The sequence below is a fragment of the Neofelis nebulosa genome, chromosome 14 (assembly GCF_028018385.1).
Source record: "Neofelis nebulosa isolate mNeoNeb1 chromosome 14, mNeoNeb1.pri, whole genome shotgun sequence".
Taxonomy (NCBI): Eukaryota; Metazoa; Chordata; class Mammalia; order Carnivora; family Felidae; genus Neofelis; species Neofelis nebulosa.
In genome coordinates this window covers 10,395,339-10,409,325 of record NC_080795.1, presented here as the reverse complement: position 1 = coordinate 10,409,325, position 13,987 = coordinate 10,395,339, and the positions used below count along the sequence as shown (strand labels likewise).

At 40.9% G+C, this 13,987-nt stretch overlaps 1 protein-coding gene across 3 annotated transcripts in view; it reads left to right on the top strand.

Annotated features, from left to right (window-relative positions):
- The window catches only part of TOX (thymocyte selection associated high mobility group box), a 309,777-nt gene that overhangs the window by 261,250 nt on the left and 34,540 nt on the right, over nucleotides 1-13,987 (top strand). The window lies entirely within an intron of this gene.

Here is a 13,987-nt window from a genome sequence, read left to right as displayed (position 1 = left end):
CATTAAAGTAGATTTCACCCACAAAATATAAGGTCTGCATCGTGAGTAGGGAGAATAAGTCTTGTAGAACTCAACATCCAGGGGAGCCTGGGTGGCTCAGTCGGTTAAGCGGCCGACTTCGGCTCAGGTCATGATCTCACGGTCCGTGAGTTCGAGCCCCGCGTCGGGCTCTGTGCCGACCGCTCGGAGCCCGGAGCCTGTTTCGGATTCTGTGTCTCCCTCTCTCTGACCCTCCCCCGTTCATGCTCTGTCTCTCTCTGTCTCAAAAATAAATAAACGTTAAAAAAAAAGTTTAAAAAAATAAAAAATAAAAAAAAACGAGAACTCAACATCCAAAATGAAGCTTAATTCACCATTCAAAAGCATCTATTTTAATTTAACAATCTATTTTAAAAAGGCAACATCTCAGGGATACAGTGATGGCTGTGTGTGTGTGTGCGTGAGTGTGTGTGTGTGTGTGCACATGTGCATGCGCACATGCACGATGGTTAGATAAAACCTTTGAGATTATTCGTCCCAACCATTTCATACTGAGAATGAGGAAGGTAAGGACCAGGGATATTCTATGACTCCCTTCCATTAGCGGAAGCCTGGGTGTTTCCTGGCTTACTTTCTGTTAACCCCATGCCAGCATGGCTGTCTGTCTCTCCCTCTGTGTCACATTAAGTTATCTGTACAGGAAGCTAAGCCTTAAGTGTCCTTAGCTTGGAAAATTCCCTGCAGAAGCTTTTAGATCTTTAAAATATCCCAGACAGCTTTTTTACATGTCTGCACCAAACCCAAGTGCATTCTCACTCAAAAACACCAAAATAATCTTTTCATTACCTTGCTTATCAGTCAAGCATCTTCCAGATTTGTCCCATTTCTGGGAAGGACCCTTGTGCCCATTTACCATGCAAAATACTCAAGCTACAGGACTATTTCATATTCCTCCTTTTTCCTTTAATCTGACTAATGACTTGTCACTTGTGTCAGCCCTTTGTTTTCTTTTGACTTTTACAAGAGTTTTATTTTAGGGGAAATTAATCTGTCAACATGCTACCAAAAACAACCTGGTGGCGATCTGACCTATGTGGATAACTTTCCAATGGCTATACAGTTTTTTTAAGTTTATTTAATTATTTTGAGAGAGACAGAGACAGTGCAAGTAGGAGAGGGGCAGAGAGGGAGAGAGAGAGACAGAGAGAGGATCCCAAGCAGCCTCCACACTGCCAGTGCAGAGCCCAAGGTGGAGCTCAAATTCCCAAAGCCATGAGAGCATGACCTGAGCCCAAACTGAGATGGGCACTTAAACGACTAAGCCACCCCAATGCCCCTGCTATATTAGTTTTTTAAAAGATACAGATAAATAGTGACTTAGATTTCTTTAGCCTAATTACCAAGACAAGGCTGCTGCATCGACTATAATTTATTATTCTCCGTATTCGTTTTTCTATTAATTTTTTTTAACATTTATTTATTTTTGAGAGACAGAGAGAGACAGAGCATGAGCAGGGGAGGGGCAGAGAGAAAGGGAGACACAGAATCCGAAGCAGGTTCCAGGCTCCGAGCTATCAGCACAGAGCCCGATGTGGGGCTCAAACTCGCAAACCACGAGATCGTGACCGGAGCCGAAGTCGGACGCCCCACCAACTGAGCCACCCGGGCACCCTTTATTCTCAGTATTCTTGATGCTCTGGCATGTGGGCCTTGATCCTGGAAAAACTACATCTCCTGGGGCTCGCTAATTCCAAGAAATAGGACATGACTCCCCTGTGAGCACACTTTTGATAAACAAACCAACCAATCTGGAACACATACCCCTAGTCGTTCACTTTGTCAAACTCACAGCAAGTCGATATATCTCCACCGGACCAAGGACCAGACAACTAGGAACCACCTCTGTAGCCCATAGCTCACTGATGTTGTTCAAACTATCCAATCCTTATTCAGCATACCTACCCCGCCTCACCCATCCCTTCCCACAAAAACCCCAAACAAGGCTCTGGGCCACGGTCAGCCCTCTCTCCGTGTCTGCCTCGTAAGCGCCCCCTTGACCGTGTGCTGTGCCTTCTGTTTCTAGGTATCTGTGAATACAGGCGTCTTCCTTCATGACAGTCCTTTCCATGTCTGCTGTCTTACTACCCCTGATTAGAACAAATCCTGGGGACACTTTAGGAAAGCTGCGTAGCGAAACATCATTGCTCGTGCTGGTCTTGTCCACCTGCACAGCTTATTCCTATTGTCCATGAGCCCGTAAGGTACAAAGGCTGGAGATTAATTGATATGACATAAATAATTTATGGGGCTAGTGACAGCCCGCCCTTTAGCTGGTCCTTGAGAGGACAAAATAATATTCTTAAGAAAACCTGTGTTGGGGCGCCTGGGTGGCGCAGTCGGTTCAGCGTCCGACTTCAGCCAGGTCACGATCTCGCGGTCCGTGAGTTCGAGCCCCGCGTCAGGCTCTGGGCTGATGGCTCGGAGCCTGGAGCCTGTTTCTGATTCTGTGTCTCCCTCTCTCTCTCTGCCCCTCCCCCGTTCATGCTCTGTCTCTCTCTGTCCCAAAAAAAAAAAAGAAAAAAAAAAAAAAAGAAAACCTGTGTTATTCTAGCAGTATCTAACAGTTGATGGGTACCTGGGCCTAAAGGTGAGCACCAAGAATCTGTTTGTGGCCAGTGATTTTGATATTGGATGACGCATGAGTAATTCAAGTGAATTCCCTACACATAAATGCTATGTACTCTATTATGAGGAGGGGGAAAATCAATGTTCTTCCTATAGTAAAGATCAATTTGTGCATCTAGATTATATCTTTATCAGTATCCGTTGCTGACATTTCAGGAAATTAGTACAAAATTAGCATCTTCTGACAGTAAGTGGTATGCAGGATTATTCTGACTTACAATATCGTTTTCCACACTCTTCAGCATATATGAGTAGAAGACTGAGTAGAAGCCAGAAATTCATAGAGTTAACATTCACAGATTCCGCCATTCCTATTGGCCCATAAGGTCCGTGTCTTGTCATTTTGCTGAGGCATGAGTTTGTATGTTTCACACCCGGCTGGTGTGAAAATTTACCAGTGCACATCCTATCCTGTCATTCAACGTCCACATCTCAAAATAACTTACAGCTCATCATGAAGTATAAGTATTGCACAGTAGAATTGGTACTCGGTTAGTGGTATATTTTTGAATTAGCCATAGGTGAAAGCTTGGGGATGGATTTCTTTTCTTAAGAAGCCATTTCTTAAAACGGCTCTCTGTCTATACACATATTGTCAAGTTCATATTTATTTTTTAAAGTGTATTTGTTTCTTTTGAGAAAGAAGAAGCAAGTGTACAAGGGGAGGATGGGCAGAGAGAGGGAGAGAGAGAACCCCAGGCAGTCTCCTCACTGTCAGCACAGAGCCGGACGTGGGGCTCGGACTCACGAACCGTGAGCTCACGACCTGAGCCGAAGTCGGACGCTTAACCAACTGAGCCACCGAGGCGCCCCAAGTTCATATTTGGTTTAAGTGTATTTTCCATCTTAAGAAAACCTACCTTCCAATTCCAGCTCCGCACACTGTTCTTCACCTTCTCTCCGGTTCAAAACCTTCCTCCCCGTTCATTCAACTTATATTTATTAAATGCCTGAAACCCCTCTGATGAAAATGTGCAAGCACTCTTCATCAAAAGATTAAACTGGCATTTTTTCCTTTATCCATGAGCAGGATTTATATGGAAGGTACCGCAACAGCTCCCGTTAAATGTGAAAGAGCATTAAGTCAAAAAGATCACTTAAATCATTTCTAACAAGAGAACTAAAAAAGAATACTTCGTCTCATACCAGGAAAAAACAAAAAGCTTTTAAAGCTTCCCTCTTCACACTTTGAGCTCTCGTAAGCAATTAGGTATTAAATCCAGTTTATCTAATTGAACAATTAAATGAAATGAGTTTGTTGTGACAGAGAGAAATATTGCAAATACAGCAGTAAAATAAATTATCACCTTATAAACACTATCCATGGTCCCGACTGCTCTGGGGCTGTGTTGACAGCCTGAGGTCATAAACTACACGTACGGTAAAACATCAAAGAAACATAAACTTGGGGAGCTTGTGGTTCTAAGCCTGTAATCCAGCTCTTGTAATACAACAGACACTGCGAGACACTTAAAGTATCTGCATTAGAAGTATATTTTTAGCACACTTTTCCCTTTCGGGAAATTACCGGCTAAGAACCACAGTTTATCTTTCTCCATCCTTGTACTTTCGACTTTTCTACTTCAAATATCGTCAAGTTTTATATGGGTCCCTTGTAAATGGCATATAGTTAGATATTCTTTACCTTTTTTAAGTTTATTTATTTATTTTGAGAGAGACAGCTCGAGCAGGGGACGGGCAGAGAGCGAGGGAGAGAGAGTCCCAGGGAGTCTCTGTACTGTCACTGCGGAGCCCAAGGCACCCGGGGCACGATCCTACAAACCGTGAGATCATGACCTGAGCTGAGATCAAAAGTCAGAGGCTCGACTGACTGAGCCACCCAGGTGCCCCTACTTTTAAATAAAACTGGCTTTTGGGCACCTGGGTGGCTCAGTCGGTTGGGCGTCCGACTTCAGCTCAGGTCACGATCTCGCGGTCCGCGAGTTCGAGCCCCGCGTCGGGCTCTGGGCTGACGGCTCGGAGCCTGGAGCCTGCTTCCGATTCTGTGTCTCCCTCTCTCTCTGCCCCTCCCCCGTTCATGCTCTGTCTCTCTCTGTCTCAAAAATAAATAAAACGTTAAAAAAAAATTTTTTTTAATAAATAAATAAAACTGGCTTTGTTTATATCAATATAAACTGATATAAACCCTAAAATATTTGGGTTTATTTCTCCATTTAAGTATGTTGCTTCCTTCCTATTTCTCCCACATATTCCATGTTCCTTTTTCTCTTTTTTACCTTCTTTAAGATTGTTCTCATTTTACTCGTTCCATAATTTCACATTGTAATATGGGAAATTTTGTACTTTCTCTCCATTTAGTAGCTGCCTCTGACACACCAATGCATAAAATTCTAACATCGATTAATATATTTATTCTTTATTAACTCCAAACACCCCCCCCTTCAGATTTATAGCAGAGCAGTTATTGCTGTTGTTTCAATCATAATTTAATTGAATTATGTCATTCAATAAACTCCATGAAGCATTATTTTTATCACTTTCGCAGTCTTTTTTCCTTTAGCTATTTTTACATATTTAGTGTTTTCTTGCACCTGATACCGTTTTCCCTATGCCTTTAAAATTTGCTTTCTCGAGGGGCGCCTCGGTGGCTCAGTCAGTTAGGCACCTGACTTAGGGTCAGGTCATGATCTCACCGTTTGGGAGTTCGAGCTCCACGTCGGGCTCTGTGCTGACAACTCAGAGCCCGGAGCCTGCTTCGGATTCTGTGTCCCCCTCTTTCTCTGTCCCTCCCTTACTTGCTCACGTGCTCTCTCTCTCTCTCTCTCTCTCAAAAATAAACATTAAAAAATTTTTTTTAATTTGCTTTCACGAGGAATATGGGAACCCTGATTGCCTTGAAAACTACTTTTCCTGTGTCTGGAATTTTAGGTTGCTAGTGACTCTCTTCAATCATATTGAAGATATTCTATTTCTCCATTGAATCCTGAGTTTTATGATTGCTTTCGAGAACTCTACTGCTCCACTGTCTTTTCTTTGAAAGCAATCTGCCTTGATTCTCTGACTGGTTTTAAGATCTTCTCTTGCCTTTGGCATGTGGCAGCTTCACTGTGATGTGTGTGGGTCTTTAAACTTACCGCAAATTTAATATTTCTGTTTAAACCAGTCCCAGGGAATTTTCAGCCATTATTGTTTTTCAGATATTTGCCTCTGTCCCATCTAGCTCCTTTCTCATTCTTGAATTCTAATACATTATGCGCTAGACTTTCTTTCATCTTTTCCACTTTCTTGCCCCTTTGTCTTATATTCTGACTAATTTATTCATGTCATTTTCCCACTTCATAACTCTCTTTTCAGCTAGATGTGATCTGAAATTAAAGACGACCTATTAAGGGTTTCATTTCAATTATTTTGTATTTCTAGTTTTATGTGGTTCTTTCTCAAATCTGGTTGGGCTGTTTTTTTAGCTGCTGGCTCTTTATCCATATATGTCACCCTTTTGTTCCTTTGACAGTTCGCTAATTCCAGCACCTTAGGTCTTTGGAGGTCAGTTTCTATCATCCATAGCTGCTGCTGGCTCTTGCTTTTGATGCCATGTTTTGCTTTTGCTTTTTGGCTTCTAGAATAAAAGCTGATGTTCATTAGAACTTGATGAGGATTCCATCGGACCTTATCCACAGGAGGGTTCTTCTGGGAATGACTAGAACCACTCCTGGCTTGAAGTCTTTCCAGGTCACCCAAGTAGAACGCATTCAGGGTATCAGTCCTTAACAAATGCTGGTTTCTCTCTATGAATTATCACAAAAGATATTTTCCACTCTTCATTCAGTATCGTCCTTGCAGGTTCTGAGAGGGCGCACGTAGGGGAAGTTGTTTTATCACACCCTGGCACTGAGAGTCTAGTTATTTTCTGTCCTGACTTTGATAGGAACCCTCTTGTTAAGCACCTCACTTTCAGTCAGCCATGGGCTTTGTCTGCTATCTGTTGCACCTTTGACTCAATTTTACCAGGCTCAGCAACGATCTTGAAGACAAAAGCTGGCTTCAGTACTCTGCTCACTCCTTTGGGTCCCTGCTTTCACTTACTTTTTGCTTTTTTAAGAGTTTCTTACTAATCTGCTAGTTCATCAGTGCGTGTACTTTGCCATGCTGGGCAGAGAGAGGTTTTTTCCTCAGAGCAAGTAGGCTAAGTCACTACAGCAACAATTAAATAAGCCTTTAGAAAAGTGCTTTTTATTTACCACTGTTCTGACGGCAAGCAGATTCCTGTACAAAGTAAAAATGATAAGCAGACAGGTTTCTATAAACGCTAAGTGAAATCAAGCAATGTTAGAACCAAATGTCAAGTCACATTATCAAGCAATAGGACAGCAAATTGGGACTCCAAAGTCTCGTATTTTCCTCATTGAACTGTCTTTAGTATGCAGCTGTTCAACACTTCAGATGGTATAATATAATATGTATGATACTTTTAAAGAATTCCTTAGATCCCAGCCATTGAAAAAAAAATATTCACTCCTTATTTACCAAAAATAAAGTATCCCATTGGTGAAGGCTGAGCCTAACAAAGTAGTTCTGGGGAAAAATAACAAAATCCAGTCAAATAGCCAGTTAGCACTCAATTCTAAATAGTTGTTCCTAAAATCCATTTGAGTAATTAAATCATACTAGGACGAAGTATTCTCAAGGGGTATATGTTCCTAGACGATTCACGCCCTAGATCGTTGAGCACACTTTATTAATTCATGGAGTAAAAATAAAGTGAGATTGAACACAGGCACCTTGCGCATTCTACACACAGCAGGAGAAACCCTCTTTCCAAAAGAATAAGAAGTGAAAAGTATTGCCCCAGAGAGGCACATTTGGAAAAGACCATGTGAATTCCACAGAATTGACAAATATAAATATAATAGGTATATATAATTGCAATCAACTCTCTTCCTCACTTTCACGTAGTTTTTTCTGGACAGTGGCCCAAATTGCGTATCCTTACATAAGGCCACTGAGTACCCTTGCTGAACTCATCATCCTCAAGCAATACTCAGCTATGTTTGGCAGGATCAGGGATCCTTAAAAATGAATTTGCTTTATAAACGATGATACACATTCACACTGGTGAATCATTTCAAGAGTATAGCATTTCATAAACCTTTTTTTTATAATTGATGTTTTGAGTCATTGAATGTACTGTTATTATTAATGATAATAATAAACCTGATTGCAAAACGAAACAAGTATTATTGCAGCCTTGCTGATTTCAGAGTAACCAGATGACTTACTTTCCATGCTTATTTGAATTTATTCTCATAAGGGGATTTTGGACGGCATAGTTTAGAGAGAAAAGAGAGAATGAATTTAAGTAGCAAAATTTTTCACTTACAGCAACAGCACCATCACAAAAAGTGCTGTGATGTGTCCTGTTTCTATGGCGAAGATTTTGTAATATTTACTTTATATGATAAGAGTTATAAGTAGAGTTCCATGTTGTTTGTTCAGCCTATTATGCAAATGGTGCTTGATTAAAATCTATTTTAAACTCCAGCGATTACTGCAAGATAGTGTGCATTAAACAGCTCTCCCAGCTCCATTAAAGGCTTTGGGACCGCGGCAGTTTATTTTAAATATGCTTATAGACGTTTCTAGCTTCTCCAGGGACATTTCAATATCAGTGATTCTCTTTCCTTGAGAGTCTTAACTCGTGTACTCTGTATTCTTAAGAAGTATTATCTAAGCAACACCGTTAACACACGCTTTTTTAAAGTGAAAAATTATTGTTTTCTTGTGATAAATAAGTTAAATACATCACTATAATTAAGCAATAAGACATGACAGGAGTGGGTTACCAGGAGCCTAAGGACACCTCCAGGGATTGTAGAAATAAATCTATGTCTGCGAGTAAGTTACGGGAAGCCCATGCGTCTGCGTGAAGCTTATGTGAGAGTAATGTTTATTTATGCATTTGTGTATGTATTTATTTATTCATCAGTGCCTTAATCGGATGTGAAGTAAATCTGTCGGTGATCAGGATTACAGTTAGGGCCATTACAACCCAGCCGTGTTTTGGTTTTCATACAACTTTTACATTTGTTTCGAATGCCCTTTGTCTTGGAACTCTGAGCCTTTGCCCGGTGCTGTAAGATACAGCAGTGGACGTGTGTGGTGATCCACAGCATGTAGGACCCCATACCAAGGCTGGGAGAAATTAACAAGGCTGGACACAGGAATGGCACCTGGTCCTTACTTCGAATGTGCTTGTCATCACGGGGAGTTTATACTTCTGCGTTATACGGTTTCTTCTCTATTCAAGAGCTTATGATGTTGGGAGTAAATTGAACGCTCTCATTTTAGAGCCCTAGTAACTTTAGAAATGTTGCGCTCTAAAACAGTGCCCGGTACACAATGCTGTACTGTCCATTGCAGTCGCCACTAGTCATGCATGACAGCACCTTCAAATGTAACTAATTAAAATCAAATAAATAGAAAATACACTTTATCAGTTGTATGGCTCTAGAGCCATATGTGGCTAGCGGCCACCCTTTCCGACAGCACAGAGAATATTTCCATCTTTCCAGAACATTCTATGAGACAGTGCTGCTCTCGACTTTAGAAGTCAGGGTCTCTTAGAAAATTAGGATGTAAAATTATAAGCTTTCATCCATCTAAGTAGGAATTCAGGATCTAGACAATACTCAAAATTAAGGTTCAGGGACCTATTACAAATCCATTTAGCTGATTTTTCCACCGTAATGATATTCATCATCGTGTTCATCCCAAGTAGTTGGTGGTCAAAAAAGCCAGGTGTCTTTCAAAATGCAATCTGTTACTGGCACGTAAGTGGATCCAAATTATAACAACAATTTTTTCCTCAAGGAGGCTTTGCATATGAGCAATGATCATGTGCTTTTCAAATACATGATGAAGCTACCTCCAGAAAGTAGGCCTTACAAATCCCCGGTTCCTTACACAGGATCTAAAACAATAGCTCATTTCTGTATCCTCAGGAACACAAGAAAAATGAAAAATAAATAATCAGGAGGTTCATGTGGCAGACACCCTTAAACTCACATAGCACTGCCCAAGTAGTTGGATGCATTAGATATCAAACCACAATGAGGACTTTTCATTCCATTATGCTGCACCCTAAAAACAAAGATGTTGTGCTTACCCAATAAGTCTTTATACAAGGAACACTGATTCCCTTCAAAGCACATTTTATTTTTTAAAAATAGAGAGCTTTTGGGGAGCCTGGGCGGCTCAGTCCGTTAGGTGTTCGACTTCAGCTCAGGTCACAATCTCATGGTTCGTGAGTTCGAGCCCCGCATTGGGCTCTGTGCTCACAGCCCAGAGCCTGGAGCCTGCTTCAGATTCTGTGTCTCCCTCTCTCTCTGCCCCTTACCGCCTTGCACTCTGTTCCTCTCTCTCTCTCTCTCTCTCAAAAATAAATATTTTTAAAAATTTAAAAAAAATAGAGACCTTTCATAAATAGTGTTTGTTTTTGCTTTTTCCTCTTCTATCAGCCTGAGATGGAAGTCAGGGCATAGCTGAAATCCCAGTTCAGTTCCATACGGGCAATTCTGTAAGTGGTCAGAATATTATGATCCAAGAATATAGTTCTAGTGATCTACTTTAATTACTGAGGGAAAGACAAGTGAATCCTGAGATGTAAATATTTTGTGTGTAGCCTTTAGCTTGGCCGTCTCGGGTGCCAGTTTTCCTTAATAGCAAAGGTGGCTGGCCTAGGTGGCTCAGTTGGTTAAGCAGCCAACTCTTAATTCTAGCTCAGGTCATGATCTCGCAGTTTGTGAGATCGAGCCCCGCGTCAGGCTCCATCCTGTCAGCACAGGATTCTCTCTCTCCCTCTCTCTTGGCCCCTTCCCCGCTACTCTCTGTGTCTCTCTCAAAATAAATAAATAAATAAATAAATAAATAAATAAATAAACTTAAATAAATATCAATCGGTAATCAGTCAATCAATCAGGCTTGCACCCGACTGTCCAAATAACAATTTAAAAAGGAAAGGTTGCATAAAGTTCAGCGGTTCGAAGACAATTTTGGACAGTGGAGGAGGGAAATTATTTAAATAATTTGGGAAAATCTTTTAATAAGTATATTTACATTGCATCATAGGATATTGACTTCTGTGATTGACATTTGAGTATTTTCCAGAAAGATTGATAACCTCTGCAATCATAGAAATTTTAATACGTCACTAATTTTTTAACTGAAATTTCAAATGAACCCAGGTAAAAATATTCCATATGGATAAGCATTTATTTTCCTACACTTTGTTCCCTGTTTCTAAATATTTTCAATCCTTCAAGCAACATGACCTCCAATATCATGATCCCTCCATTTTTTAATATTCTTCCTTATGGACTTTGGTTAACGCCTTTCTATTTGTCTTTTTAATGAATATTTTGTAATTACAAATATAAGAATGGTCATGTTTACAAAATATTATGAAAAATACAAAGAAGAAAATCATGAAGATTCAGTCTATAACCCAGAGGAATGACTATTAATGTGTCAAATATTTTCTAAAAGTCTATTTGTTTTCTGTCTTACTACATATGTGCTTATTGTCCTAAAGCTCTCAAGTAAATTAGCATGGTTTAATTTCCTATCACAGAAACCACTTCTGGTTTGATTTATTCCTCCTCTAAGTTATGTTATTATTTTATGTTATAATTTTTATTACTATTCTAACAAATGTTAAGCACTTACTATGTGTTAGGAACCATGATAAGTGCTAGTGAACAAAATCACATGTGGACCTGCCCTAATGGTGCTTACAGTCTGGGGCGGGAGAAGACCTAACATTTAAATTATTATATAATTTCGTATGATGTGTGTTCTCAAGGAAATGCACGGAACTATACAAGTGAATAACGTGAACTTGACTGAGTTTGAGATACTTTAAGACTTGCATGTAGAGAAGCTCCTGGGTGGCTCAGTCAGTTGAGTGCCCGACTTCAGCTCAGGTCACGATCTCATGGTTTGTGGGTTCGAGCCCCACGTCGGGCTCTGTGCTGACAGCTCGGAGCCTGGAGCCTGCTTCGGATTCTGTGTCTCCCTCTCTCTCTGCCCCTCCCCCATTCATGCTCTCTTTCTCCTCAAAAATAAATATAAACACTAAAATAACAAAAATAGAATTAAAAAATAAAAATACCTAAAAAGTAGAAAAGGCTTGCAAATAGAAATGTCAACTAGCAGTCATGTCAGTGTGTTCAAAATTCAGGGGAAACATGAGTTTGACAGTTGTCCACCAACAAAAGGTGATGGAAACTGTGTGCTTAGGAGATTACCTAAGTACAAACTCATGAGAGAAGACAGTTTACAGCAAAAGACATCAGGAAGGCATAGTGGCCCTCGGTGACCTGAACTGAGAGCAAAGTGATGGGGAAGGCACACCGAAATGAGTTGCAGAGGCTGTGTGTACCCAGCCCGGACAACCGCGTGGAGGAGTTTAGTTGTGAAGAGAGGAAAGAAAGATACGGCCATGTGTATCCCATAGGAGCAAAGAGAAAGGTGACTTTTTGTTTGCTTTGTCTCTCAAGCAATTAAATACCAGTGAGAACACTACAGTTGAGGGTGTGTCTGAGGCCAGTGTCTCCTACTCATAAGCATTCTGCTTCATTAGTGTAGAGTAAAGCCTGGGCATCGAATATTATTTAGAAGTTTCTGGACAATTCTAAAGGACAGCCGTATTGGAGAGCCACCGTTCTAGGTCATGTTTGCCCACATTTTTCGTCTATAACTAACACCAGTTTGCCCAGGGTCAACTCAGTCTTAACATGCTAGACCTCTCGCAGATTTACGTGGGGACCAACAATTTCACACGATCACCTCTCAGATCCATCCTGGGGAAGATATCTTCTGGCGTTAATCTACCTTCGTTCGCCGGGTTCAAAGCATCCTGTCCCCGCAGGGGTGTTTGATCTCCTTCAGTAGACAATTTCAAAATGACAAGCTTTTAGTTATCTTTCTCACTAAAAACAAGGCAAAGAATTCATGTAGCTTTTTTTCCTGTCTCCCTCCAGTTCTCGGAGCAGATCTTTTAAACGATGACAGTGTGGCATCACAAATTTCTTTCCGTTCATTCAGTGAATTTTTTTAAGTGCCTGCCATAATTAACATCTTAAGAGTTTTAAGCAAATATAAATATATACCATCTCAGTAACCACAAAATGGCACCGCAGCTGGTTTGCAGTAGAGAAAATGGAGGCCCAGAGAAATATATAATTTGCTCAAGATTACACAGGCAAAAATAGCAAAGGAGGGAATAAGTCTAGATCCTCTGGCGTCATATCCACTGGACATCACGCTTGCTCTCCACTGCTGGTAGTTATTTTACATGAACTCCCCTGCCTAGCGATTTGTCTGGATAAGATGCGTATTGCTTGTGCATGTTTGCAGAGAGGAAAGAAGCAACAACAGCAGAAGGGGAAGGTGCAGTGTACCTCATGTGATGATGGCAGCATTATCCAGAGAGAGCCCACATGTGCCTTTATGTTGGGGGGGGAGGGGTGCCTGAGCAGAGGATCCCAACAGAGGCAGCACTATTTGATATTCATGGAGATTCGTGGAATTTTAGGGCCAGAGAGAAATCTTAGCCACAATCTCCCATTCTATAGAGGTGAAGTCACACCACATATAATTAGCTAATGTCAAAGATAATATTCAAATGCAGATACCTTAAAACCATTCAGGATGTCTTTTCCCACCTGCATGAGAATAACAATTGAAATCTCCCAGATATCCATACTGGAGGACAAGGAAGAAAATAGAACCAATTTTTAAACTGAGTGTAGAGCTATTCTAGAAAGATCTAGAATCTAGAAGGTCTCCAGAGATGCACTGTCCAATATGATAGCCGCTGTCCACATGTAACTAAGTTTCAAGCATTCAAAATGAAATAAAACTTTAAATTTTGCTCCTTATTTATTCCAGCCACATTTCAAGGCTCATTAGTTACATATGGCAAGTGGCTACCCTTTCGAATAATGAAGACTATAGAACTTTATCCTTATTACAGAAAGTTCCACTGGACAGCACTGATGTGTCTAGATGATGCCAGTCTCTAAACCATGAGCATTGCTAGCCTTCTATAGACCTAAGTGCAACATCAAACGTCCTTCAACTTTAGGGGCGCCTGGGTGGCGCAGTTGGTTAAGCATCCGACTTCAGCCAGGTCACGATCTCACGGTCCGTGAGTTCGAGCCCCGCGTCAGGCTCTGGGCTGATGGCTCGGAGCCTGGAGCCTGTTTCTGATTCTGTGTCTCCCTCTCTCTCTGCCCCTCCCCCGTTCATGCTCTGTCTCTCTCTGTCTCAAAAATAAATTAAAAAAAAAAAAAAAAGTTGAAAA